Below are 27,958 nucleotides of genomic sequence, written 5' to 3'. Positions count from 1 at the left end.
AGTTTCTGGGTTCAAAGGCGTTTCGCTGTTCCAGGAACACGCCGGTGTACTCAGATACCGGGAGGGATCAGATGTACTCCGTTTTCCGCGCTCATAAAACCAACTTCTCGTTCCAGATACCCGAGAGCCTCGGTAATTCCGTACAATTCCCTCGTAGCCGTTATCACTCGGTGCGTGCAATACACCGAAGAGATCCCTTCATCGCGTCAGTGCTGGACTAACATCACCGTGGAACCACTTCTTTCCATTCTCCGTTGAAAGCCAGATAACGGCCGTGCCCGTGTAGCCATGCTCGTTTCCTCGTCGTTTTCTCTCCACCAACGCCGCCTGGTCGTCTCTCCGTGTGTGCTCTGATCCGACAACTCGCGAACAGGTGGGTGTCGAGAAAAGGAGATAAGAAATAGCCGACTGAAATTCACGGACCGAGTCAAAACGCCGATAATGCGTCATCGTTCTCGCTTGGACGCGGTGTCGCGTTTCTATCTGAAGATCTCTCGGATTGTGTTTGGATCTTACGCGATTCATGGAGGAGAGGTAGGCGTAGGTACGAAAGTGAAAGAGAAGTAAGAAGAAAGTTAGAATACTGAAGAAAGTAACGGAGGAAGTATGAGAAGATACGGTAGGTGGGAAAATATATAAGTTGCATTGTATAATTGGTTAGGAGTCAAAGTTGCTATGGACGAGCATTCAATCGAACGATAAAGAAATTAGAGAAAAGAACAATTCGAAAATTGACGTTAGCAACGTATGGAATATATTTTATTTATTACGTATTGCTTTGTCAATCATCGCCAATAGTGTAGAACTCTATTAGAACTCATCGGGGTTAAATAATTCATACGATAGTTCACCAATTTTTTCCATTATCACACTCACTTACAAATAAGTAGGTTCAATTGACGGGAGTTTAGTTACTCGAGGATGAACTAAAATTTTCCTTCAATAAATAAAGCTCCACGATATAACTATAATAAATAACTAAACTATAGTAAATATTTGAACGTGTAAGAATCTGAAATCTAGATCGATGCTTCGTGTTAATACTTTAGTTTAGAGGCAGTGCTATATTTTTTCAGTGAACATGCGAGAAGAAAGGCGTTGAAAAATGAAGGTGGTGAACAGTGAATCATCAGGACATTGTGTTCTCTGTAACATTGGGGAGGACGTAACGCGTGCGAGACGATGACCAACATGAATGGTAGTACACAGAGAAATCGGAGCATAGATAAGCTGCCGTCACCTCCAACCTCCAGTCCGTTCACGGTACTTGTAGCAACAGCCTGCTGGTGAATGTTACGGTATGTAGAAGGGCTCCTGTGTCGTTTACACGGCTGGCAGTAAATTTAGATCACCGACACTCTCAACTCGTTACCCTCAAAGCCCGGCTGGAGGATTCATCCGTTTCGGCGAATTTTTCCAAGGTAATTTTAGAACCGGTCCGAAAGATCCTACCACTTTCTGCCACCGTTTCGTTAATCGTTTCAGGCAAATGGTCTCGCAACTAGTCTGAGAAACCATACTTTTGAAAACTAGAAGAAAAAGAAAGAAACGAAGTAAGGAAAGTCGAGGGAAAGAGCAAAAGAGGAGAAGGAGGTTCGTAATTGGCAAGCGAAACCAGGACGCCGCTAGCGGCTTCGAAACGATATTCTCTAATCCGACAGCGGACAATTATCTGGTCCGTCAGAGCAGGACTCACGAACAGCAGACAAGCGTGTACACTTGAGAAACGACCGACGGGACGGCTTAAATTTAGTAACTCCCTTTACTGACCGGCCACGAGGCAGCCGACTGTGTAAACGCGCGTTGATCGTAACGTAACTCTCGCAATCTATCCGGACGGTTCAACGCAGCCGTTTGTTACACCAGAGATCGGCGACGCAGACAGGATTGTTACGTTTACCGATGTTCGCGTCGTTGATGATTTGTTGCGTGTTTTGCATCTAAGAACGACAATGACGAAAAAGACGCGTCCCTCCGAGACAAAGTGGAAACTTCAGATAGTCGAACGTACATCACTGTCAGTACTAAACGCGTTATGTTAACCTATCTCTTTCATTTGTTTCCAGCTGTAATTAATTTTACACCGCGATCCAATTATTGCTTTAATAACGTTTAATTTGTCTCCCTCGTAAACTACTCTTGACATTGACGATCGACGAAATTCTGACTCGCTCTTGACTGCAGTTAGCATCCGGTAGAGGGAACGTCATAATCTCGAGGCAAGAAGGCAAACAGGGAGCAAAGTTCGCGAAAACAGTGTCACGAGCAGGCTAATGTTCGCCTTTTACGCCGCGTCGCTAGTGCCTGCACGCGTTGACACTCGAGGAGTGGCGGTATAGCGCGGTGAAACTTCGCTCCAACGACGAGGCAGAAGCCCTAGAGAAAGTTTTATGATTAAGGAATTAATTACAGCGGGGATCCGCCAGTTTCATTAATGACCGATTAGAGAGATATCTCGAGTGTTTGGGATAAAGGAGCGTCTCTTGGTAACCTGCTGGCGAATTCCTCGATTTTCGACCGAGGCAAGCTCGTAATTTCGATCTCTCGCGTCGCTGAAACTTTCGCAGCTCGAAACTTTTCTTCTCGCACATCTCCTTTTTTCCTCCTGTTCGCCCACTCTTCTCTCTCTTTCTCTTTTCAAGAGTTTGCAATCTGGAACGATGCTGGTAGTAAAACGAGAAATTCCGCGAAAGCAAGGGAGATGGTACGTCAATTGAATGTCTTCATGGTAACTAGTCCTTAATGAAGCAAACTTTTATTTTACTTTCCACTCTTGCAGACGTGCCCCTTCGATATCTCATAGAGGGAGTCCGTTATCCGTTCTACGTGCAAAGACACACCCCATGGAAAGTTTGCTTTTCAGACTTTTCACGGATATATACATACATGTATATCTCTTTAATTTCTTCTCGTAATAATCAAGCATTCGTTTGAAGCGTTAAAGTTCGTTCGTGTGGAGCAATTTAATTATATAACTTTATCGTTTACCGTTCTTCGCTCTAAATTATCTCGTGACAATAATTATGTTTGCTTCGAAACTAGACAAATCTAATTAACTATGAAAAATATAATGAAAAGTATCGTTTAACTCGATATCTTCTAAAGAAAAATTTAATAAAATATTACAATTAATACAAACTTGATATATTCGACGAACGAATTCTTGACGAACGTTTCCATGTCAAAGTGTCAATGATTTTTCTTATTAACGAAGAATAAATTGTAGTGTCTACTTGGAAGACGCTAATATAAATGTTCTTACGCTTATAAAGTACAAATATATCAATAATTTTATTTAAAAAATCATATGTAAATGGAAGTACATAATTTACACAAAATATTGAAGTTTCATTAAAAACAAAAGGTGTTCTAAAACTGCAGCGGGAATGTGGATTCTGATTACAAAAGCAATTTAAACGTTGCCATGTTACGCGGGTTTTAACAGGTTAAAAGGAATTGCTTTGTTTTGCACTGGTCTGGTTCACTTCGTAGTTCATTCCTAGTTTACATTCATTCGCGGTTCTATTCGTTCGTACTTGTGCAATTACCAGCGGTGCTTCGTGGCTCTGATAAACCTCGGAGAGCCTGCGTAATTACAACCAAAACACGTACAACGCACATTGTCCCGAATTTTGGCAGATGTTGCTATAAACTTCTGCCCTAACACACCACGCAAATTATCATCGCAATCGATTCCTAGAATATCCTCTGTTCCTAAAACCAAATTAAACGCAATTCGATCACCGACGATATTTAATTAACTTGATCCGATTAATTGCACTCCAATATTCCTGCCTACGATAGATTTGAATTCGATATGAACGTAAAATTACAAATCGAACAATCGAGGAGCTGAAACAGAGAATGATTTAAGTGAAAGAATAAAGATTTTAAATAGAAACAAATTTCATTTCTGATAGTTTAATTCCTTCGACGCTGTGCACTTTCAACGTTTGCAATTTTTACATTTTTAGAGAAAGGGTAAGTACTGAAAAATGTTCGCAGGTAGTTAAATTTATCTCTATCTGTTTCAGGACCAGACTATTTTGGAGATTTGAGAAAAATTTTCGTCATGAATTATTAATAATAGAAATTCATTTTTTACGAGACTTGTGTAAAAAAGAATAATGCATTAAAATTTAACACGAGCTTTACTGAATACACTTATCATTTAGATAATAGATAGCTTGATAGTTTGTTAACATACAATATTATACGCACGCAATGTCAAGCGAAAGGATAACTTGTAAACATCTTGTCCAACAAAAATTTAGTTAGCATTTACAATAGATCTAAAAAGCTAAAATAAATTGTTTTAGCATTGTATTCCCTCTCTACGCTCTCACTCACAACTTCCTCGCTTCATTCTACATAGAATTTATCTCTTAGTCCATTAAAAAATCGTTTTCCATTTTTTCTCCGCTATCGTTTAGCATTTTCACCCCTCAATTCACATAGTTCCAAGTACACATTTCTTCAATCTATCTGTCAGAGTCTTCTCCTCTACTCGACGGGGTTAATCGACGAGCACAACCACAGAGCGTAGAAGACAAAACATCAATAGAGATCGTATCACGACCGATTGATCCCTGTTAAGTAAGTCAACTTACGATGCGTCAGTTCAGTGACCCCCCGTCGATCGTTCGCTGGATAACGTTCGTTCAGATGATCGGTGGTTGGACACACGATTAATTAGTTTCGAGAGATGCGCGATAACCAACATCGACGAAGAAGATTCGGTCACGAAACTCAACCAGAAGGATCTCGCTGCTGGAACACCGTGTAAGACTCTGCTTGAATCGTCGATTGCTTTAGTGAAATAGATGATATCGAATTGTGGAGTCGATATATCACTGAGTTCCGGTGTTACGAAAAGAAAAAGAAAGCTGTACTCTTTAAATAAGACGTCAGCTGTCAAGCGAGAGAACGATAACAGATTCCAATGTAGCAGCATGAATCTACTTCGTTCCTCTAACTCGAACGATCACTCTTCCCTCGCTCGCTGTTTCTGCTGCTTAATTAATCCACCGTGAATTAAGCTGTCTTGTATCGACATCGCCTCAGTCTCGTTTCGAACAATCCATGTATTTTATTAAACATAGTTTTTCGCGCCTATTAATTAATATACATGCGTTACATGACGAAGATGTCGCGTATAACATTTTGAAGTATCTTCTATCGATTAGCTAACTACTAACAGTCGAATACTAACGAGAAAAAGACATGGGAATTGATCTTTGTTCATCAATTACATGCATACACTACTCGGCTTTTACAAAATATCAAACGTGAAGTGGAGTGTTAGAACAAGCGGATTGTAGAAATAGGAACAGGTAAAGTTCTGGACAGAGAGCCATACGAAAAAATGTTTAATACAATGGTACTTTCTATCGAACACCAAAATAAAAATTCACGTTCGCATTACAAGTTTACTCCTTTAATATCTCACGCATACATTTTTCCTTACAGCGTTCTATACAGAACGAGTTCCTTAATGATGGTTCCTCTTTATTCATGACAACTGTCCATCTTCCCCTGACTTTGACGATATCTTCATCGCTTTGGAAAAGACTTTACTTTTGCTTTGTTAGTAAAGTAAATATCAGTCGGGAACGTTTCGAGCATTTGGTGCATCTGCTTCTCACGGTGCTAACAAAAGTGACGCGTCACCCGGGGCTAGACAAGAAGAGAGACTAGGGTGGATCCTGGCGAACGAGGATCCGGCCAATCGAACCGTCAGGTTGCAGCCTGCACCAGCCAGACAATTAGGCCACGATCTAAGCCCGTGACCGTTCCGATCCTAAACAAATAGGCTTACGATGATCCGTAATGGGATGACGGCGTGTCACGTGGTATCCTATAAATCCTTTTACGGCGCGTACTTCTATTTACAGCGGGGGGTACAAAGGGTAGAGCCTGAGTCAGAATCCCCCGCCCGTCCTGTAACGATCAGAGTATGAATACAACGACCTGGCAAATAAACCAATGGTAAATAAAAATTCTGCATCGTGCCGGGAAAGTGGGAACACGTGGAGTGTGTGCTCTATCAGGGAGGAAATCAATTTTCGCTTGTTTCTTTGTAGTGTGTTTGTTATGAGTGTACATGTAGTTCAATGAACTTTTAACGTATTGGTGTTACGATATTAGTTTTTGGACAACTATTAATCTACGATATGTTCGTAAATATTCTATGCAAATGATTATAATTGAAATGGTATAGTGAGGATAAATAACCTACACATAATTCTGTTTCTATCTGAATAAAAATTGGTATCGGTTTTGTGAAAATCAGCCTCGTGTTATCAGCAAATATAAAAGAAGGAGATTTGATGCGTTAGTTCATGTTCTCCATGCAATTCGAAGAAAGTAACTTCTTCAATATACCTCGCGCTTTTTACGGATATTACCATACTTTTATTTACCATAAAACACGAGTAATACCGATCTCTCTTTAAACAATCGATAAAACTTTCCGTATCCCTGGGGCATAGAAAAGATGGAACTATTATTCTCACGGCAATAAAAAGGAAAATCAATCCAGTGTCTCCGTTAACGAAGCAGAAGACAGAAATCTATCCTGTCTATTCCGTTTAGCAGAGTTCCATTTTCGAAGTCCGTTTGTCCCTCTAACACTGTGCCCCTCTATTTAGGGTGTATATACGTGGCTCTAGCCGTCAGTTGGCTTATGTCACTCGGGATTAGCGCTGTTTGGACAGAGGAAATTAACTACTACACCCGGAGTGCGCCATCTGCGTGGGCGTGCACGACATTGTGTCGCGGGCATCCCCCTTAAGATTTCGGGGCAATGTAATTCACTGGCGAAACCGATCCTGAGGGGGTCGTCGTCCGGCCGTAGTGACATTGCCATTTCCGTGATTAGAAATGACCCCCAGAGTCAGTTCGTTTGACTCCGATTCGAAGACGTTTTCTTTTATGTACTACTACCAGAGTCGAATGGAAAATCGATAGCATTAACGCTCTCCGTTAATATCGTCGCTCTATGGGAATCCATGACATTATACCTATATCCGTCCAAATGCTATTAATCCGAATACGATCGTACTCAAACTAACGACCTTACCGTTCCAGAATTATATTAAATTTGAATGTAATCTCTATGCAATCGATCCTTCTCAATTAACATGTATGAGCTATTTCGAAGCCAAATTAGTCAATTTCATTTTCTGGCAATTTTCCTAATTTAGTATCACAATATGTGAATAGCGATTTACCTTTTGGAAATCAAAGATCGATTTTAATGCGTTTGATTATTTTGTCCCCTGCGTGCTTCGATATACGTAGCAGCTCTTAAGTGGAATTTTCTGTACGCGTCAGACATATACTTTTTACCGGAAAACGCGTTTGTACATAGAAATCTCCCATCACTGTGCTTTCATTACAACGAAGCGACATTCTATATCATATACTATGATACATTGAAGAAATATACTTCTAAATAGTTTCCAACTGCTGTTTTCGAGTCAGTCGTACGTGTCTATCGCTTACGGGAAATTCTACTTCCACGTGAATTCTCGCCATTAGAGAAACGCGCAGTAAAACGACATTTCTACAATCACCTAATCATCCTTTTCATGCATCTTCATACATCCTTTACCTAAGTAGCTTCCGCTTTCCCAATATCTAAGATCTGCTATCTACCAAGTCCTCTTATCTCTAGCCTTATCACTGAAAGCCATTCTTCGCTTCCTTTTCCTTTCTCCCTATCTTTCATCCCTTATCGTTCTTCCATTCTTCCATCGGAGAGTGTCAAGGAGATTCGGTGCAACGAGGACAGGCTCCGTGATTACCCGGAGGCTGCACCTGCGGCGTCCTGGCCCCGGAGGTGGTCACGTAACCGATCATAAATAAGGATGCAGCCTTGCTCGTTGATCGATTGTGTAAATAAAGATCACGTCCCACTCGACTTGGTCTTTCTCCGTACGCGTTACATGCAAGCGGCGATCCCGCTGCTTCGATTATCGTCGAGCACGCAGGCAAGGCGCCGAAGGAATCTGAACGCTGCGCTGACCGAACCGGACCAGACTGAAAGGTACCAGCGTACTCGTGCAAAGGAGGAGAAGCCGCAGGTCGTGGTGCCCCAGGTAAGATTTTCGCACCCGGCGGTAAGCTCGTTAGCGAGAGATTGCGATCAATGACCGAAGATGAACGCGTTCGTACGGCGCGAACTGAGTAACGCGTGTTGCTCGACGAAGACCATCGAACGGTTCGATAAAAATGTGTAAGAGAGATAGGTAGAGGAGATCGAAGTTGTTTTGCAAGCGTTGCCCAGCGGTACACTGTTCGGTATGCTCGTTAGCGTCGGTCTTTCGCATCGATGTCTCTCCTCTTTCTCTCTTCGTTCCTCCGTTCCTCCTCCTCGTTCCTGTCCCCGATCTCCACCCCTCTTAATACGTGTTATCCGTTACCACCGTAGGTGGTTGCGCCGGTAATTGCGTTCACACTTAACCACCTCGTGAGGGATAACGATTCGAGACTTTCCTCGCGCGAAACGCCGTAAATATACTCGTAAGATGAAGGGAGGTACCGGTTCCCGCCAATCTGGAATACAATCGCGAACCCCCGCTGCAACTTCATCGCGCCTGGTAAATCTTACACCCGGCGCAGCTGGAGCGTGACGAAGTCGCAAAAATGCCCTGAAACCGACCGCCAACGGAGCTGATGGAGAAATTCTGACACTTTTAACCTTATGGTCCGTTCGAAGGGACATGAAAGCTGCCGGCTTTTTGACGCACCTTGCGTGTCGAATAAGAGGCGAGAGAGGTTCGTGAGTTCTTTGAAATTACGTACCTGCTATTCCCGCGCGATTCCGTGATGATTTAATTTGATCCTTCGCAACGGGCGTTCGTTCAGTTTGTTTCGATGTTCATTAGTAGATTGCGGATTTTTGTACTTTTATGTGAATTGTCAAAGTACGTAGACCGCATACAACATGAGAAAATACACGAAATATTCAAAGTGGAATATAAATATACACGAAAATCCGCAGTCTATTTATTCGACAGATTATATCGCTAAACAAAAGAAAAATTTGATTCTCATATAAACGAAACAGTGACTGTCTCGCAACAACAAAATTTCCTATTAAAAAGAAATTTTCGTGTAAAATATCTGTCTCGCACCGTGTAGTTACTATCCCTTTTATCCTACATCCTATTCTCCTCAAAGGAATTGAAATCAGCCTGTTTCAAAAGATTCTCACTATACCCAACTCCCAAATAATAAACAAAATATACAAATTTTGCGTCAAATCAAACGCACGAAAATCGTTTTGGATCTCGGCGCAGGGGTGAAATAACGTTCCAAATTTAATCCACGGCTGACGCGAATTCACCAGAGATCCCTCAAGATCTATGTAAATAGAGAAGCGCGTCGACTGGCCGTGAAAAATAAGTAAGAGTTTACAGATCAGTCGCTACTGGTCGAACGCAAATATTTTTTGAAGTTGTCGTAGCTGCAGGGCACAAAGTTTCCGGGCTGGCGTGCGAGTACGAGCGTAAACGGGAGGAGAGCTCGAACGGGTCGAAATTAAAGACCGGCGATATTGATGCTTGAACGGGGCCAATTTGCGTTCCCAGCAATTTTCAAGCCGCCCGAATCCGGGCGGGACACAACGTTGTTTCGTTTGAACGCGGCTCGCTTATTTACTTGTGTCCCACCCTGTCCAGGACGCTTTGACGGACCACGTTATGAGGCAATAAGAAACAGCCTCGCAAATTTCGTTTTTGCACACTGCGCCGCTTCAATCGTGAGTTATTTTTTGGATTCGACAAGTTTTTCGCTTTTGGAGTTACGAAAGGGTTCTTTTATTCAACAGCTACGTATCTTCGGGCAGTGTTTGCCTTGATTCGAACAGGGTTGTAAAACTCTACTTCCTCCGCAATTCGGTTTTGGAAGAGTTCAAATGTTTCAGAGGAATTTAAAGTTTCTTTTTATACGCACTATAAAAATATCGAAGTTTGCTTCTTTCTACAGGGCAATACATAGTAGTTTTGTATACGGAAAACTTTTTGTGACTTCCAGTGAAGACGAGACGTTGCCCGGTGTATGGTGTCTTCTATTCTACACTGTTCCATAATGCTTGCATATTTAACTCTTTGTCTTAGAACTTCAACTCATACTCGTGGTAGAGATTATAGTTCCAACTTTATAAAAGATGGAGAGTAGTCGCGGGAAAGTTTAGTTTGCACGTTAGTTAGTTAGTTTCAACTCGAGTTACAATTTTTCAAACTGAATATTATCAAACATAAATTACGTATAATATTTTGATATTATACGACATAGCTGTAATAGCTACTAAAGAAATGGTAAAAACCAGAGTTGAATCAAATACAATTTTCAAGCTCCTAGAATCAGCTGAAATCAGATACATAGATACGTTCTACAGGAACTCTATTCTCCTCACGCTCTCAAAAATTTACCAGGTATTCTACGAATCGAGCACGAACGACAAATCAGGCTGTCGATGAGAAGAAAAGAAATCGAAGACCAGTCGATTCCGAACTAGAAAACGAACGACGAATGTAATCGACTGTACAGAACGGATCACAGGGAAGGAAGCTTTTCGTCGAATCGATAAAATTTAACTATCCCCGCTGGTTCTTTCTCCGCTCGACCGAGCATTTGGCTTCGAGCGTTTCATGTAGTCCGACTTCATTCAACTCGACCGATTCTTTTCGGTTTCCGTCCGGTATACAGCTTATCCCCGCGCGTTGCTTCTTTCCCTTCCCTCTGGTATCTACATAATCCAATATATGCTGATGCCGAGGTTCGATCAGGGTCGAAGGTCCATGCGAATCGTTTGTTAGCCCGTCCCGAACCGAACCCCTCCCCCCTATTTTTATTATGTCTACCGGGAAATCTAGCATCTCCCTGGTTTCGTCTGCGAGGAACCATCTGGCGAGTGATGTCGGCATCGCAGGTAATCCGGTAAACATCGGCGGTCGAGCTCCAATTAGTGTCTGTTTACTCTGCCCATTTCTTCCGCCCTTTTGACCATCATCCGTTTCTTCGTACCTCGGACGCCACACCCCTTTTTTAATTAAAATTTGTAAGGAGCTTCTGCTCTTTTTCGACCAACGAATCGACGTTGCGAACTTTTTCAGCGACTTTGTTCGCGGTTGGCCAACTAAGTTACGCGATATAATGGCGAAGGGTAGCTTTAAAGAATAAGGAGGTAGCTCTGGTTTGTTGGTATCATTACGATTGTTAGAGTTAAAAAGTATTATTATTAAGGTTTTCTTTTATTGTTATCTCGAATGATAGAAATATAAGTTTTGCTGTTACAGAGATATAAGTCTTCTATTTCTCTCAAGCGATGAGTAAAAGGTAATTGGTATGAAAGGGAAGAATTTTGATTATATCTGGGTAAGTCTGCAGAGAATCTCTTCCAGTTTGCCTCGCCGCGTTTATCAACGGATGCTGGTGAACGATAATATTCTTCGTGCATTCCGTCGACTAGAAACACTCGGAATAATTGTGTGTGCACAAAGAGAGAATGGAATGTAAAACGGAACACGTCGGTTAGAGGTACACGAACGTCGAAACGACGGTCTTCTCCGTATTTCGAGTATGGCGCGATTATTTCGGAATTCCCGAGGCACGCTTCCTATTTACTCCATTTCACTTTGTTTCTTCCTTTAAGCGTTCCTTCCTATTTCCGTTACGACGTACGAGGATCAATTGTTGGCAACGTTTGCATTCTACGTCGCATGTGTTTCAGCTAAGAAAGGAATTTGAATGTAAATGCTTTGGTCGCCTCGGTTGCATGTTTTCCTAGAGTAAACTGATGGAACATGCAACGTCGAATGCAAATGACGCCGACGGTCATTGCAGATTGCCACGAAAATATATAGCGGCCCGTGCCGCGAACCAACGAGAAAGAACGAGAGCTCCCGCGCGCAGGGATGGAAAAAAACACGACGAGAAGAAGGAGGAAAGGAACGAAGAAAACATAACGACTGTTGCGACCACACTACGTATACGTAACACGTTGAAGCTCATGCACGATTATAATAAATTGCTCTGATCGGCGTACGGATAAAGACGAGGGGAACGATCGTCAGAATTGTAACCTTTAAGCTCGTCGAGCCTTCCGAGAAACCTTTCCTGCGCGAGACAATGCGCGATCGTTGGTTGAAAAATCGCGAACAAAGGGGAGCTCGTGTCCTGGAAGTATTTAACGTGACCACCGTACTCAATCTTTCCCACTCCTCTCTTTCTTCTTGAACTATAATTTGACAATTTCGAGACACGAAATTCGACTTCCAGAGTCGAAGCTTTTAATAGAAATGCGATCGTCGTTGTTCTCTTAATTCGGGACCGATCGTAGACGGACAGAGATTATTCGTCACGCGAGATGTCTCCTTGTTCGATGCGTGCGTCCGGATGATTACCGAAGTCTCGTGAAGCCAATGAGACGGTCGGTCACCCTCTATCCCCCTCGAATCGCGGAACGATCCTCCCCCGCGATCGAATAATTCGAAGAACGAAAGCTCGAAGCAATTCCGCGTCATCAGAAAGTCCGGTCGATGTTTCAAGGCAATTCCGTGGCTGGTAAGGGCTTATCACCGGGTGGCACGGCATCCAAAGCCTCGACACGGGAGCTGGTCTCCTCCTATAGAACTTCCACGAGGGTTGTTCCTTCCTTTCTCTCTCTCTCTCTCTCTCTCTCTCTCTCTCTTCCAGGATTTCACCTTTCTCTACCATCCCGCCGACGACCCTCTTACCGCCTCCACCCAACTCCTTCTCCACCTATTTCACCTCCTCCTCTTTCAGCCTTCTCCTCCTTCTACGCTCCCACCTTTTTCACTTCGACTCGACCTGCCCCTCTGCCCGTTAGTCGCTCGCTGCTTGAATTCCACAATTCCAGCAGCGAAGAAAGATCGATAATGGATCCAGCCGGCTTTCCACTCCATTCTATACGCATCATTTGACACCCGGTAGACGTAAGGAGAGAAGAACCGCGAACGCCGTTGCTTCTCCTCGGTAAAGGGAAACGCGCGCGCGAGGGCAAGAGCGGGACACGGAATTCAATAGATAGAAATCACTGCTATTGTCGGGGCGCTATATGACGCGACGAAATCGCGGAAAATGAGACGATCTCGAAGCCGAGGAGGAAGAAAAATTATATCGACGCCGGAATCCCTTAAGATCCACCGTTCGAGCTGCTTCCCTTTCATTCCACTACTTCTCTTCCGCGCTATTTTCCTTCTTTGTCGCTCCTTTTTCTTTTACTCATTCCTATCTTTCCGCTTCTCTACGCTTCTCGAGGGGTCAAGCTTCCCACCTTTTTGGCTCTTTTCGACGCGAGTAACGATAGCCAAGATGCGTTCTGACAGCGGCGAGATCCTCGCGAAAATACCTCCGTTCATACTCATTTCCTTCCTTTCTTCCGTTTGCACCAGCTCGCCAACGTCCTTCGGTAATCCTATCTATACGAACCCACGAGCTCGGACGCTCCTCGAGGATTCTCCCGGAGGACGCCTCTATCCTCGTATTGTCGAACGCTTCTTCGGTGGCCCCGTGGGTCTTTCATCACCTTTCACGAGTCCAAAATGCTCCATTTATAACATCGTCACCCTCCTCGAGTCGGCCGCGATCTTTTTTCCCCACCTGCACAAAGGATGGATTTCTTCGAATTTTCTCATACGGTCACTTTGCTGATTACGTGGAAGATAGAGTGGGCTTCTCCCTCCAACCAGATGATCGGCAAGTAAACAATTTTGGGATAAAGAAGAATCCCTTTAAGGTGAAAATTGCTTCGATAAGTCTGTAAGAAAATTGTTTAAGTAGAATTTAGCTTCGCCAATTGATCTGGACAAACTTATCTGGACAGACCAATTGTTAGATCAATCCGGTCAGATTCCTTGAATGGATCCCACCACGTTAGATTCAAGATGACGAAGATTGGCCAGTCGCTCCCAACTACAGGTATTTCTATACAAATCTTTACTTTTTCCAAAAAAAACCTCGGTTAAAACGAGCTGATCTTACGCAAAGTCAAACGTTTCCCAGAATAACAAGAACTCTTGTTTAAAAAGGAGATCGTATGCAAAGGTCGTGTTCCGTGTTCCTGTAAAGCTGACTTAACCAACCCGTCACTTGCCCTTCGCCGGCGCCAAGATTGTTTTTGCCTCAATAAGACACGGTCATGGCCCGTCTAGTTAACGGAAGCAACTCGTTCTTTCCTCTTCCTTCTCCATCTCCTCCACTTTCCATTCTTCTTCTTTCTTTTTTTTTTTCTCTTCTCTTCTAACAACAACAGGTCCAGAAACGGATGCAGAGAAGAAGTCTGGTAGCCTGGGCCCTCGTCCGTGAGCTGGAGTTTTCGAGACGGCCGAGGCGAGATTATAATTATGCAAATGCCTTGTTGCGGGGAAGAAGAGAGCGAGCAACAGATGTCTGGAACGGCATCTTCGCGAAGGAACATCGCAACGGCGCACGGCGGCCGCGTTCCCGCTGCTCCGAGGGCCGACGATAGAATACAAGGTGGGGCTCGGAAATGAAGAATGACTCGGAGACGTGGCCGTATTCTCTGTGGCCCCTTGTGGCTTTCGGTTCTCGTGCACGGCCGAATCGCGTCGCTGAATTCTTTTGCTCTTCCCCTGCCACGGCAAGACAGGTGGCACAGATTGCACCTCGCCACACGGCCCTGAACACCTGTGTTTCTTTTTATGAAACCTGTCGCCGTTGCCGAATTGCCACTCGTAAAATCTCTCTACATGGTAAACCGATCTGGTAACTTCGGTTTTGCTTGTTATTATATTTCTTGATGGGATATTCCACGACGCGATTGGGGAACGTTGGGCATTTTGAATGTGGAATGAGGAAATAGGAGTCTACTAGTCTGATAGCGATATTTTAAACTTCGCCCTATATTAGAACTATAATATTTAATCGTTCGTAAACAAGCAGCCTCGTTCATATTCTAATCTCCTAAAACATCAGAAATGTTTGAAAAATCCGAGATATTTTTCAATGTCTCTCGTTATGAAATCGTTCGATAAATTAACACTTCTGCTGATTAATTACGACTTTTGTCATCGCTCTTAAACAAAAGTGAAACTTTTACCTGCGAACGATTAAAAAGTTAAATTGTATACTTGCCAAGTGTAGTACTTGCGAGTGACGCGTACTTATAGTAACACACTATGTATTTAGACTGTGGAAGTTGCCGAATATGCTCGAAACCATGGAGACTAATTGGAAGTTACGAGGATCGCGACGAGCCTGCATGAAGCCATTCGTGGCATTTCCAGTTGTCCTGTTTATAAATCATTCCACCCCTCATGAATCCGCACGTAATATAGAAGACAATTCTTCCTCGATCGCGTGGACCCACCCGCTCTGCCTCTACCCCTGTCATCTACCACCGACTATATCCACCATGGTGCGCTCGAATGCATTCTCTCGCTTCTCGTGACAACTATTTTGTCTCTTTCTGGAGAATTCGTAGCGAGGCGTTCTCCTTGGAAGCAGGTTCTCCTGCTCGCCCGGTGAGAGGAGCCAGCCCTTTTATTGTGCGGCACTTGGACGAACAATTCTTATTACGGAGTGGCTGTGTTCGCGCCCCAAGAAATCTCATTACCTCGTGCGGGGATAGAATTGCGTTGACGAAAAGTTCGAAAGGAGGTGTTAAGGCTCGCGCGCAAAGAGAAAATCGAAGGAGACAAAGTCCATCTAGCTGGACCACCTTCAGCCTCCAACCCCTTCTGCCCGTTTCCTCTTCGCTTTCTCCATCATTCCGTGCGACCGTTTCATCCCCCGAGTCGCACTCTCTCTCCTCGCAATTCCCCGTTTTCGTCCGCGTGGCGAGCGAGACAGGGAGCGGGAGAAAAGGGAAACTCAATTTTCCACGGATAATAAAAAACAGAGTATTACTTAGAGACGCGGAATGAACGGAAATGAAGTTTGCGTTCCCGTTGGAACGGGACGCCGCCTCGTTAGCCGCATTCTTCCGGCGCAATTATTCGCCTCTGAATTCGGGTTTCAACGCGGCCAAGGATTTCGTGGCTGCCGAACGAATCGCCTCGGCGAATGGAACATTGTGTCGCAATCTAGTTGACGAGCACAGTCTGCGGCGTGTGGATCGTACCACGTAAAAGAGAAATGGTTTAGAGCGTTCTGTGTCTCTCCCTCTCTCCCTTTCTTCTTTTTCTTTTATTCTCTTCTCTATACTTCTTCTTATTTATTCCTGTCCAGCAGATTCCCTTCCTCTTCGAGTCGCGTTTACGTATCACAGAGAGTTGTGACACAGGTGTATCAAAGGGGAAATCGATGCTCGGCAGGATGGTAAACGTTGTTCAGATACACAATACACCGGGAAGATTAATGATAGTGGCCGCGGTATCATTGCGCTGGAATGCATCCCGTCGTTCATTCATCATCTCGCGCGAGAGTCGCCACCATTCTGTCGGTGACTTATTATTTATTACGAATCTCTCGTCTTCCGCCTTACGGTGGCTGTCCCACGAGAGAAATGCGTTTTCTCTCTGCCTTCCAAGATGTATCGAGCTTCCATAAATTATAACATATGGTCTCGGTTAACGTACTCGTCACGAGTCTATCCCCAAGTCGAACTATGATTAATTCGCCATGGACGATCGAACGAAGAAATAAAATGAATTGAAGAACGACGAAGTACGTGTTACGATTTTACCAGAAGGCATTTAGAAGTTCGACAATACGAGGCAGGCGAGAATGAAAAGTGGAGTGCCGGAAAATGGATCAACTATAATTACGGCGAGAAACGTAGCGTATGCTGGCAGCCACAGATTCGAAACGATCCATTAAACCATCAAACGGCTATTGATTTACGTTTCCTTATTGGCTCCTTGGTACCTCCTTATTATAACAGCTAAATCGAGTCATAAATCAAGCATCGTAGCGGGAAAAATCCTCCTGCGAATTTATATTACACCCCCTGCTTCGTTCTTGCTGTGAGGTTATCCCTTTTTGCCTTTTGTACGTGAATCAACTATAGTCGGCTTATGGTAGCAAACAGAAGGACTTAGAATGGAGATCGCGATCGATAAAGTAAGATTATCTTGCAATAACCATTACATCCAGTTATTTATTTATTTATATGGATGATTTCAAATGTGCTGTCAGAAGAGATTCGCTTATGATTCGATATTTGTTTTCGTGTGCCCTGAAAGATATACATAACAACCGCGTATCTTTAAACCTAATACCAAGCTACCTTAAAATCGGTAAATTACATTCGTTCCAAGGCTATTTCGCAAAGCCATTATACCCAGTTATTTATTTATCTATTTGGATAATTACAAATATGCTTATAAAAGAAATTCACTTATGATTGAATTTTTGTTTGTATTTCCCATAAGAGATATAATACCCGTACATATTATATCTGCAATCCTAATATCATCGACCTTAAAACCAGTAAATTACATCTATTCCAAACACACGAAGCTCGTGCCAACTGATTTTATAGGTAATTTCTATCCTGTTTCTAATCGTAAATCCATCGAAAATGGCGGCCGAGATGAATGGATCAAACCGTATCCCCTATCCGTATTATGTATCCCCTATGAAACAAATTGCTCGCACCTCCATCAGGATTAATTTCCTGCCGTATATTAACCATCTACCGCTTCCTTATTTTCACGGATGCTATCAATATCCTTTTGCACGAATGATCACCTGACGGCGATGGTTAGTATCGCGATGGTTAGATCCGCGTGAAAATTCCAAACAAAAAAGAAAAAATCATTACACACGGATACTTCGATCTTCCATTTCGATTCGTTAGCCGTGTCTATCCATCAGCTAGATACGAGCCACCTTTCGTCCCCGACAGCCATCGAGACAGCCGCGAAATTCGCGGAGGGCAACGTCTTTGGCTGATTAATCCTCCGCATCTCGTTCCTCTCGGCATCCGTCTTGATACCGCACGCGGGCATTATCTGTAGCCGCGGAGGAGAGCTGCAGCGGTTGCATCCAGGCAAGTCGAGAGACAGCGCGAAGAGACCGAGATGAACCACGGAAACGGCAACGGATAGAGAGACAAGGACGAATATATGACGGTGGAAGAGAGAGAGAGAGAGAGAGAGAGAGAGAGAGAGAAACGATTCGACGAGAACGAGAAAGACAGGATAAGGTAGATGGGACGAATTAAAGAGAGAGAGGCCAGCCCCCGAAACTTGGATGTAATTACTCCCGTCTAGCGTGTAAACTCTCGTCTTGTCATAGCTATCCTGGCTGCCGGGTTCAGCTGCGCCACCCGGACTTGAAATTACTCCCGCTTCCTTCTGCGAGACTAATCAGCCACGGCTCCTACTGATAAAGTAAGAATCCTGTTAGCGGCGAAATCGAGATTCCTCGAGAACGTCTAACCAACCTGTGACCAGCCTAGTTCCTTGCTGTATGAGCTATGAATCTTGTTCGGTATCGTTAACTCAAGATTTGGATGATTATTCGATGGACTGGCTGGCTATGTTACGAGTTTATATAACTACTACGTTTATGTAAGTCTAACTGAAGTAATTGGAGATTGAATATTTTCACGTTTTAAAGAATTAAATGAAAGCTATGCGTTTATAAGGCGTACTACATCTATCTTTTTTGTGGGTAAAAATAGCCTAATACTACCGGCACTAGAGCACTTCTGTTGTAATAATTGGTACAGTGCTTTTATAAATCAGTCGTAAAGATTTGCGATCTGAACAGAACCGTGAGTTTCTCAGTCCTAGGGCTGTGGACTGTTAAAGTGCAACACATCTCCTGTACCGTTTTGTACATTCTAAGAAGACGTTCCATTGTAACGTCGTCTGAAAAAATGCCACGAGAAAGACCTAACGCGTCTATGTCCGATCATGAAGGAAAGTGTTTCCTACAAGGAGCATTGTGTCCCTGACAACTCTACGAGTATAGGACACTATACGTCGGTTGGGTAATTGATCGCTATTTAACCAGGACGTGTGGCGATCACTGATTCTAAATAGACCATGGAGTTTATGCTAGTGTCGAGTTGCTGGCTCGACCAATCACAGATACATTACTTGCGAGGAAAAAAATCACTTCATCGTCGAATCGTTCGTTACGACTACGCAGACCAGTCGAACTAACGAACAATAAATATCTCGTTTTATTGTATTTTCTGACGAAAATGATTCCGTATGTCGATCCACTGCCGTTCAGTGGCGCGCATAGGCGTTCGAAATTAGAATAGGAAACGGGTCAGTAGCGTTTCGACCGGTTACTACGGACATTCGTTCCCTATGGCGTATACGCGTCCTGCGAATATAAACTAGTATGTATGTATAAGATGTCCGTTCTAACTAGCTCGCAATATATCAGCATTGAGGGTGTGCAAATGAATAGCGCTTTGACAATGTTTCGATATCAGTTATGCGAATATGCAACACAACGTGTATATGCGTAGACGTGTACACGAAACATGTATATAAATTAGCTGTGACTTTTATGCATTTATGGGGAATTTGAAAGTGCAAAGCTGCACGGAATATACATAATATGAAAAAATATGTAAAATATTCAAAGTATAGTGCTTTCTATAATACCTGATAGGTAAAACAATTCTCTAACAAGATTCTACCTTTTTACATATATTCCCAAATATATGAATTTCCAGAAGAACTCGTTATTCTACGTATAGGTTATTCGAAAATTTAATCGTGCTCTTCTCAGAACTGTTTAACAGCATTGCAAAGTTAATTAAATTCCGACACGATATACCCTACACTCCTAATGATACTCTACGGCTTTTATTTGAGACATCTTCCTTCGACTTATATAACTCTTCTACATTTAATCGGGACACAGCCTATATACATGTACAAAGGCAAGAGCAGTGTCGAAAGAAAGCTCGGTCCAATCTGTTTGCGACACGAACAAGCCCTAAGCTGGTTCGCGCATGTCGAAGAGGAAACGGCCGAGTGTACGCGTCTGGTGTGCAGATTGGCTCGCGTCGATGTGCGTTTCGAGAGGTCGATCGACAACGAACCGTTTACACCTTTATATCATCAATCAAGTGGACCAGGTAGCGCAGGTGTATAAACGCGCGGCATCATTCCGGATTGATCGATGAGCCGGCTAGCGTAAAACGAAAGAGTACACGGTGGAATGGCGACCAGAGAGAGGAACGAGAGAATCGAACGGAAGCCGCGGCTCTGGCATTGAGAGAAAGGGACACCAGCACAGATAGACAGAGATGGAGAAAATGAGAGAAGAGTCAGCTTCGAAACACAGTCGAAGGCTCGTCTATATTTTAACGGGAAGCTCGACAGAGCGTTAAAACGAGCCGTCAACGTGCCACGGCGCGAGGGTATTAATTACGAAGCGATGGACGTTGAACGCGGTTCCAACGATCCGTCCTGAAATACGGAACTCGTCCCTGACGGATATTACGTCGAAGAGATACTGGTCCCTGGATCGGCAGAAAAATTCAACCCCCCGCTGGTAATGACTTTCGACTGTAATTGGTCTGCAACGACCAGAGCCAAGCCGATCGATCCTCCGAGGAGGCTTGTTTTAACGCACCTCGATAAAGCTATTTAACTCGATCTGCTTTTACACGGGTTTTAAGCACGCTTTCACGTTCGCCATGGTTCGTTACATAGACTCGCTAAATGGTACTTTGGTTGATGGATCTTGAGTATAGCGTTGCTCGTAATCGGAACGATGACTCGATACGAATTTTGGAACGCGTTCAACGTGTTCGATAGAATTCCTCGTGATCGTCTTGACGCTCGTCGGCTCGTCAGACAGACGTAACAAATGAAACTGGAATCTTCGCCAGTTCGAAGGCTGTTACGCTTCACGAATTCGAAGAAGTATCTATCTATAGAAAGTCGAACGTGATTGAGTTCGCGCTGTGAATCGAAAATTTTCGGGCTAAACCGTGCCAACGGAAAGAGAAAGAGAAGAGACTTCAATGTTGATCCTGACCCTGTAATAGAATTCTGACGACTTCGACAATAGCGTATTTTCTGTACCGTTATAGCTCGTACGATCTCGGTCGTGATATGTACTTTCCGATTTCAAGGAAGAACCTAAAGGAATCTTGAACGCGATTGAAATCTCGTCGCACGCGACGACTTGGCCTGTGTCAGGCTCGGCTCCTCTTACCTTCGCCCTTGGTAGTTGTGCGCGAGTATGGTATCGATCGTGCTCGGTGAAGTTTAATTTACTGGGACCACGGGTAAACAATTAAAAGGAGTGGATATATAGCGAACGGAGGAACGAGCGCCTCTGCTGAATGGCTCTCCGAGTACCACGGGGCGGAACTAATAACATCGAGAACCGATAAACGCAAGTTACGACGTCTGGTTAACATTCCGCGGGCGACTCACCTCTCTCGGAAGAACATTCTTCCCCGTCGATCTATTCTAGTACCAGATCAAGATCCTACATTAGGTAGCACGCGAACTACCTACGTGCCTAATGTCCCTGTTCAGTTATTCGCGGCAAGAAGGCTGCACGAAGACTACGGCTAATGATACCAACGATCTAACTGCCGTTCACCTGGAAACGCCTCGCTCTGCAAGGAGATCGTTTCCAGGGACCGTGGAATTTACACGGATCGAATTTCGCAAGTTTCTCTTTATTGAGTTAGGTTCACAATGAAATTCTTATTTCGAAGAACGTTTGGAACGACGTAAGTTTTGCAGAACTTGTAATCCTCCGCATAGATGGCGATAGTAACAGTAAACTATTTTGTTGCGAAATCAGATAACGTTGGTGTTCTGTTTTTTTTTTTTTTTTCAAATAAGTAGATAAAATAGTTGTCGTTGAAAACTAATCGTGTAGTTATTCAAATTTATTTCTTTCCATCCACGTACGAAACAGTCATCGACTAAAATATATTACAAGATTAATAGATGGGTCTACTACTATCTTGTTACTTATGTAAACTAAAACATCCTCCTACCGCTCCTCACGAGGAGTTAAACATTCAAAAATTTCGCGTGTCTCGTATTCATAAATTATAATACATGACCATTCTCCAGGCCGTATCCCGAGGAAGTAACCAATCCAGTTGATGCATAATCATTTCTTACAACCGGACATCAACGAACGCTAATGACTATGTTAACATCCGTATAAATCAACTACTAAAAGCCTGAGCGGCCAGCAGCCGTATTTAATTCAACGTAAAAACCAGCGGTTTACCGATCTTGGAAATACTAACTCGACCTCCGAGCTTCGAATCCGAGTCATTTTTCATAACGAACAACCATTCCGTGTCGTCGATGACTACATTATCGTGGGATCAAATTTACGAGCGTGTAACAAGATTCGAGGACGACGCGAGCCGGCGAGAACCGGGAACCAGGTCTTTTTTAGATTCCTCGTAGGTCCATCTGTGCCCGTGAAAGTTAGGTTAGGAAGGAACTCGGCGAACGTGGCTCCCGAGCCACGTTCCTTGGTGACGAAATTATCGTGGGCTCCGGTGTCGTTTATTTCCCCAGGGCAAGGGCCAGCTCTACGCACTCCTCTCTTAACGAGATTATTGTCGTTCTGACGCGGACGTGTCGGCCGATGCGTATCGATATAACCAATCACTGGTCCCTAGGAAGTACGAATGCGTATACACGCGTGATTCTCGTTTTCTCGCGTGGTGGCCGCCTTTCGATAAGCCTTAACGAGAGACACTTTCTCGATACGACAATACGACAACTCGCCCCCCTCGTGCAACACGGAAAAATACCGCTACACGACACCGAACCACTTTTCTTATCCCTCGTAGATCAAAGTATTTTTTAGCATAAACGATCGCAACGGCGATCTGAAAGTTTCACGTTTAATTATCGCCAGAGTTATGATTCGGAACAGATGTCCGATAGCTGCTGGTAATAATTAACAAGCTCCTGGACTGGTTTCACCCCCTTAGTGAAAGGGTTTTGCGTTTCGTACTGGATCGATCGAATTGTTAGATAGTATCTCATTCTTTCGTTATAATTTACGCCTTTGTTGCGTAAGGAAGGAGAGTGTAAATTCTCTTATCTATGGACGAGATATCTCGCGATGTCGATGACGCTGATGCAACGTGCTGGGACTTGTCGGCCACCTAGGGCGAGATACATCATTCGGTTCTGAGAAGAAAAGATGACACGCGATAGAAATCAAAGACAGTTGTTTGAATTTTTGCTCAACACAATAGAGACATAAATTAGCAAATATGAGCACCTTGGTCTTTCGTAAACTGACACTGTATTTATGTCTCACTTCCATTTCTCCTTAAACAATCTACTCTACTAATAGTCGGAATCTTCAGGCAAAAATCACTTCAATCTTCACTTACGCGAAACAACATTCAATCTTAAATATTGAAAAACAAACATAAGAAGTATTTAATCCATAGATTAATATTTATAGAAATTAATATTAATATAAATTCAAATAAATGAAATCATAAAATATCTCACCCCTAAATGCGAAGAGTTTAAAAATTCTAAACTGCAACTTCCTGAAACCTGTAACAGAAAATTATAAACTCGTTTTAATCTCCTCTGTCTTCCATTCGATTCGATACAATCTTCCATTTAGAAAATACGTTTAAATCTATCCTGCTAATATTGCCTGACGGTAACGCCTGTTTCGTCATTGGCGCCTCCAGCGGTATTAACCAACCCTCGAAAAATATTTAATTACGGCGTAACATTGCCCGATCGTCTTGCGAATGGAAACAGGCAGGGAAGGAAACCGCGCTATCGTAACGTCGGTGCGTCTCAATAATTCCGCGTATTGCGAAGAGGGGAGGTCTAAGTGGCACGCTACGCCAACGCACGCTCCTATGAGTCTCGTTTTCTCGCAATTCTCGTTGGCATCGGATTTCGCGATGGGTCAGCTTGGAGACTGATAACAACAGGACACAACGGGGGAAGAGAGAATCATCGTGACACCGAGCAATCAGCTGTCCTCCTACCAGGAAGAGCGGCGCCTGTGTCTTCGTGAACGTCGTTGGTCGTCGAGCAATACCGTCGCGCCGCGCTTAGAGAGATGTCCCCGTCAAGCAGACGCGACAATAAAGCTAATTGTGGCCCTAACGTGAGAAAGCCTGACCGTACGTTCGTATATACGAGAGATTTCAATTACGCCTCGTTATGCCGGCAGATGGGCATAATAGTCCTTCTAGCGTTGCTGCCGACGCTTTAGGCGTTCCAAGAGAGCCAGTTGGAACGCCTACACCACGACTTCGAAGCCGAACCTCCGGCCAAGCTGCTGCCTACCTCCTTCGCCGCAATAACGGGGAAAACGGCTGACGGATAAAAATGGAATTTCGCGGGAAATCCGATTTACCCCGCCTCCTCCCACGCGTTTCTTCCCTCCCCTTCACATACGATTCTATTAGCCGTTTCTGCTTGTCCGCTTCGGGCTCTACTACAACGTCGGACACTTTGAAGAGATACGGCCGTATCTTTGTAAAAGCGTAACGTTCTGTGGCGAGGTTCTTAATTAAAGCATTACGTAGTGATACCGATTGATGTAAGCGACAGTTATTGTTAGAGTGGATACTTGTGGACGAGTATTTTACTTCTTTTAATAGAAATTGTAAATTACTCGATGATAAGAAAAATCGAAGGGATTTCAGAAATCCAATTTCAGAATACCAACAAGTAAGAAAGGTCAAATGGAATCGATATTAGATGCGAGAAAAATTATTATAGTCATTGATAGAATTGACGGTGGTTATGATTAAAATCTACGTATATCCATACTTTGGCAATCTATCTATTGGCACGTCGAATCAAAAGAATTAAACTGAGATATACCGTCATTCGTCCCTGATTCTAGACTTTGACAATTCGTCCATTCTACATTCTGGCGTGTAAACTTCGATGCTTCAGAGATACTAAAATCTTATTATATCCTTCGATGAAAGGATCCTATCAACGTCGCTTCAAAGAACTACTTAGCTGCGATATCGTAAAGGGTTCACGACCCTGCCGATATAATGACGGACATAATGGTCAATGGTGGATAAGTGTAACGCATCTTCTCGAAGTAGAGCAAGTGGTGTGTCACTAACTACGTTGTAACTAAGTAGTATAGTTTTGTCGCATGAGTGAAGTAATTCAGCAATTTAGCACGCGTACGTGTCGTATAATGCATGCGCTGTCGTTTATTGCGTACGTTATTGCGCTACCTGAACCGTAACTCGAAACACAGAATTCGCGTTAAGGATAATTTTCGCGAAATTAATAGATCGTCAAGCGAAACGATTACAAGTCGCGCATGACGAATTGCTGTCGATTTAAATACTTTTCAGGTCTTTGATTTTCACTTGCGAGTCGGAACTATGGTGTTAAAGAACGGTTAATTTATGCGAGTCGAGTAGGCGTACTGGACGCCAGTTAAACGCGATTACGCTACACTAATCGCTCGTGTACCGGTAGTAATTTTCGTTCGTTAGTCGGATCGAAAAAAGAAGTGCTCGCTGAGAGATCGGGCATTGACAGTGCTCGAAACGTCGGATTCGAGGCACGAACGAATTCCTTGGACGCGTACGTGTACCGGCAAGAGGGAAATTGATACGTTATTCGTGGCACCGGCAATATAATCAACGTATTTACCCGATCTGAAAAACAAGTAGCGTGCAACGAGCGTATTTATGCGCAACAGCGAAAGGTTTAACGAGGTGCTCGCGGCCATCGCGTATACGACCGTAACCACGTGTAGTCGTATAATTCAAGACACACACGGTGCTTTCTGAATGCCTCTCAACTCGCATAAAACTCGCGTTTCTCGTTTGCCGCGCCGTCCATGTCGCCCGGACTACTTATTACGCAGTCCAGCCACCGAAGGAAAACGCGAATCTCTCTAACTCGATGAAAAAGTAGCTACCAAATAGAAGTTACTGCCTTAAGTCTACGACTGGAAGTATAGTCTGCACTTAGATCAAACCTTCGAACACGAAAGTTTTGCGTTCTATGATTATCGCTCGCGTAGATACACCTTAATGACAACCGTTGACAAGCAGGTAGGTAGAAATTTACAATCTCTACTTCCAATTTAAATTTGTCCTTCCGTTTTTATTCGATACTAGAAATACTAGTTTCCTTTTCTGATATTCCTCTTAAGTATGCCCTTGTCATGTCCGTTATTATTTTCAATAAAATACAAGAAATACTTCATCACTTTCTTTCAAGTCCATTTATTCCTAGAAATTCAGATAATGCCTTCTTTTAACTAATTGTATAATTATACTTGTTAACGAAACTAATATTAATGTTGTAATATTAACCCATTAGCATTCACAGTCACGCGTCAGGAAATCTGCCGCTCTGCTATACCCAACGTTTAGTGTGAAAACGTAAGTATACCAATGAAGTCAATAATTACAATTTTACAAGCTTTCATCTCAACTATTTCAACTACCGATCAGCGCTCAACTGAGCCGTACCAAGCGATTTCGGACAGATTTACAGGTCCACGTGACAGAGATTTCTCCGCGCGATCTCCTGTAGACGCGGAGGATCGCGTGGCTGGAAATACGGACCGCTGTCAGCGAATAAATCGTCGAACAAAAACCGGCGAACGCTTCTCACCATTTCGAATCCCTCGCTTTACGACAGCCTCGGGAGATCGCTTGTTCCTGTCCCCGTTTCTCGTACAGACGCGTTAAATCCGTCGTGAAAGGGTTAAAGGAAGGATCGAGCCGTTTCTGCAAACGCGGATCGAGCGTTTCTCTTGTCGCGGCAGCTACGGCGAACGGTTACAATGCGTCATGATTTCGGCGACGGGCACGGATCACGGCTTGATCGTTATTAATGGCCACGTGGTCATTGTGCCAACGCGACTGCAACACGCCTTTGTCGTTCCCTCCAGCAAGGCCCGTAGCCGATTGCTCAGCGATTCATTTTCGGCTGGTTTGCGACCGGTCGCTATTTATCGCGACCGCTCGTTAACCGAGGATTCTTTTCTCGTTTGTTCCGAATGTCGAAAATCGCGACTGGACACGATACATACAAAATACGGATAGAAAGTGGCGCGGAAATTTACGTAGCGCGTATCCCGTGCGATTTTTTGCGCGGTTACGTTCGAGGAAGAATTGGAGAAAGGATAATGAGGCGAAGAATGGGTGTTTTTGTTCCTGAGTTTACTAATGATCGTAGGATCGGTGTATTTTTTTATCTGAACACGTTCTGGATAATACCATTTGTTATTGTCAGGTAAAATAATATAGGAGAACAAAAGTAATGGTATTATAAAATAATGATAGAGATCGAATACAACCTGCAAGGTATGCTTCGTTGAATAAACAGTTGAGATTAAATCACAAAATATTTCTCTATAGGATATAATGTATGAATGTTATCGTCGAAATCTGAAACGTCGAATACGGCCCACTTGTCACCGAGTAATGCCTCTAACAATGAGTAAATGTCACTCACTGTGAACGAAGCTTAATAATGTATAAAAACGCGTAGCTTTCGCTCCTGCTGTTTCGTGAATTATGATTTTCTCTGACAAGTGTAAAAAACACATACGCGATCGTACGTATGTGTACATAAAGCGTCAGTTAAAAACATAGAAAAATCACAGCAACTAAATTTCCCAGAAAAGTGAACACGTTTTCTAAATTAATTCACCACGTGTCAAATCGTTGTCTATTACGGCGTTGTCTATTGTCCGTTTACGCCGATTCTCTTTCCGCTCGTCGTCGGATAACGCAGACTTTGCCGGCATTTGTCATCGACGCGCGGCACGAAAATATAAATCGTAAACAGGCCAGCCGAGCCACAGGTTGAGGGGGGCCACGGTGAGCGAGCCAGAAACGGGAATAAATTCCACCGCGTGATAGCTGAAACTTCGCGCGAAACGAGTCGCGCCCCTTTTCTTCCTTCGCGTTACACACCCTTCCTCGACCTTCCTTATTCACCCTTTCTTGCTGTTCCTTATTCATCCACCTGCTCACCCCCTTTATTATCGAGCACGACGCGCGGAGCAC

At 43.6% G+C, this 27,958-nt stretch overlaps 1 protein-coding gene across 3 annotated transcripts in view; it reads right to left on the bottom strand.

Moving 5' to 3' along the window:
* Window positions 1–27,958, bottom strand: part of LOC117204376 (discoidin domain-containing receptor 2-like) — a 130,010-nt gene that overhangs the window by 66,541 nt on the left and 35,511 nt on the right. For 2 of the 3 annotated variants that reach the window (XM_033441702.1, XM_033441701.1), the window contains exons 2-3: window positions 23,433–23,480; window positions 12,739–12,741 (exon numbers count right to left, since the gene is read on the bottom strand). The exons of the other annotated variant lie outside the window; for it this stretch is intronic. The gene's annotated coding sequence lies outside the window, so the exon portion shown is untranslated. The remainder of the gene's footprint in view (window positions 1–12,738; window positions 12,742–23,432; window positions 23,481–27,958) is intronic. 3 annotated transcript variants of the gene reach the window in all.

Source organism: Bombus bifarius, unplaced genomic scaffold (genome assembly GCF_011952205.1).
Source record: "Bombus bifarius isolate JDL3187 unplaced genomic scaffold, Bbif_JDL3187 scf7180000007978, whole genome shotgun sequence".
In the NCBI taxonomy this organism is placed as follows: domain Eukaryota; kingdom Metazoa; phylum Arthropoda; class Insecta; order Hymenoptera; family Apidae; genus Bombus; species Bombus bifarius.
Note: the sequence above shows the minus strand (reverse complement) of the source record. Positions and strands in the feature narration are given on the sequence as shown.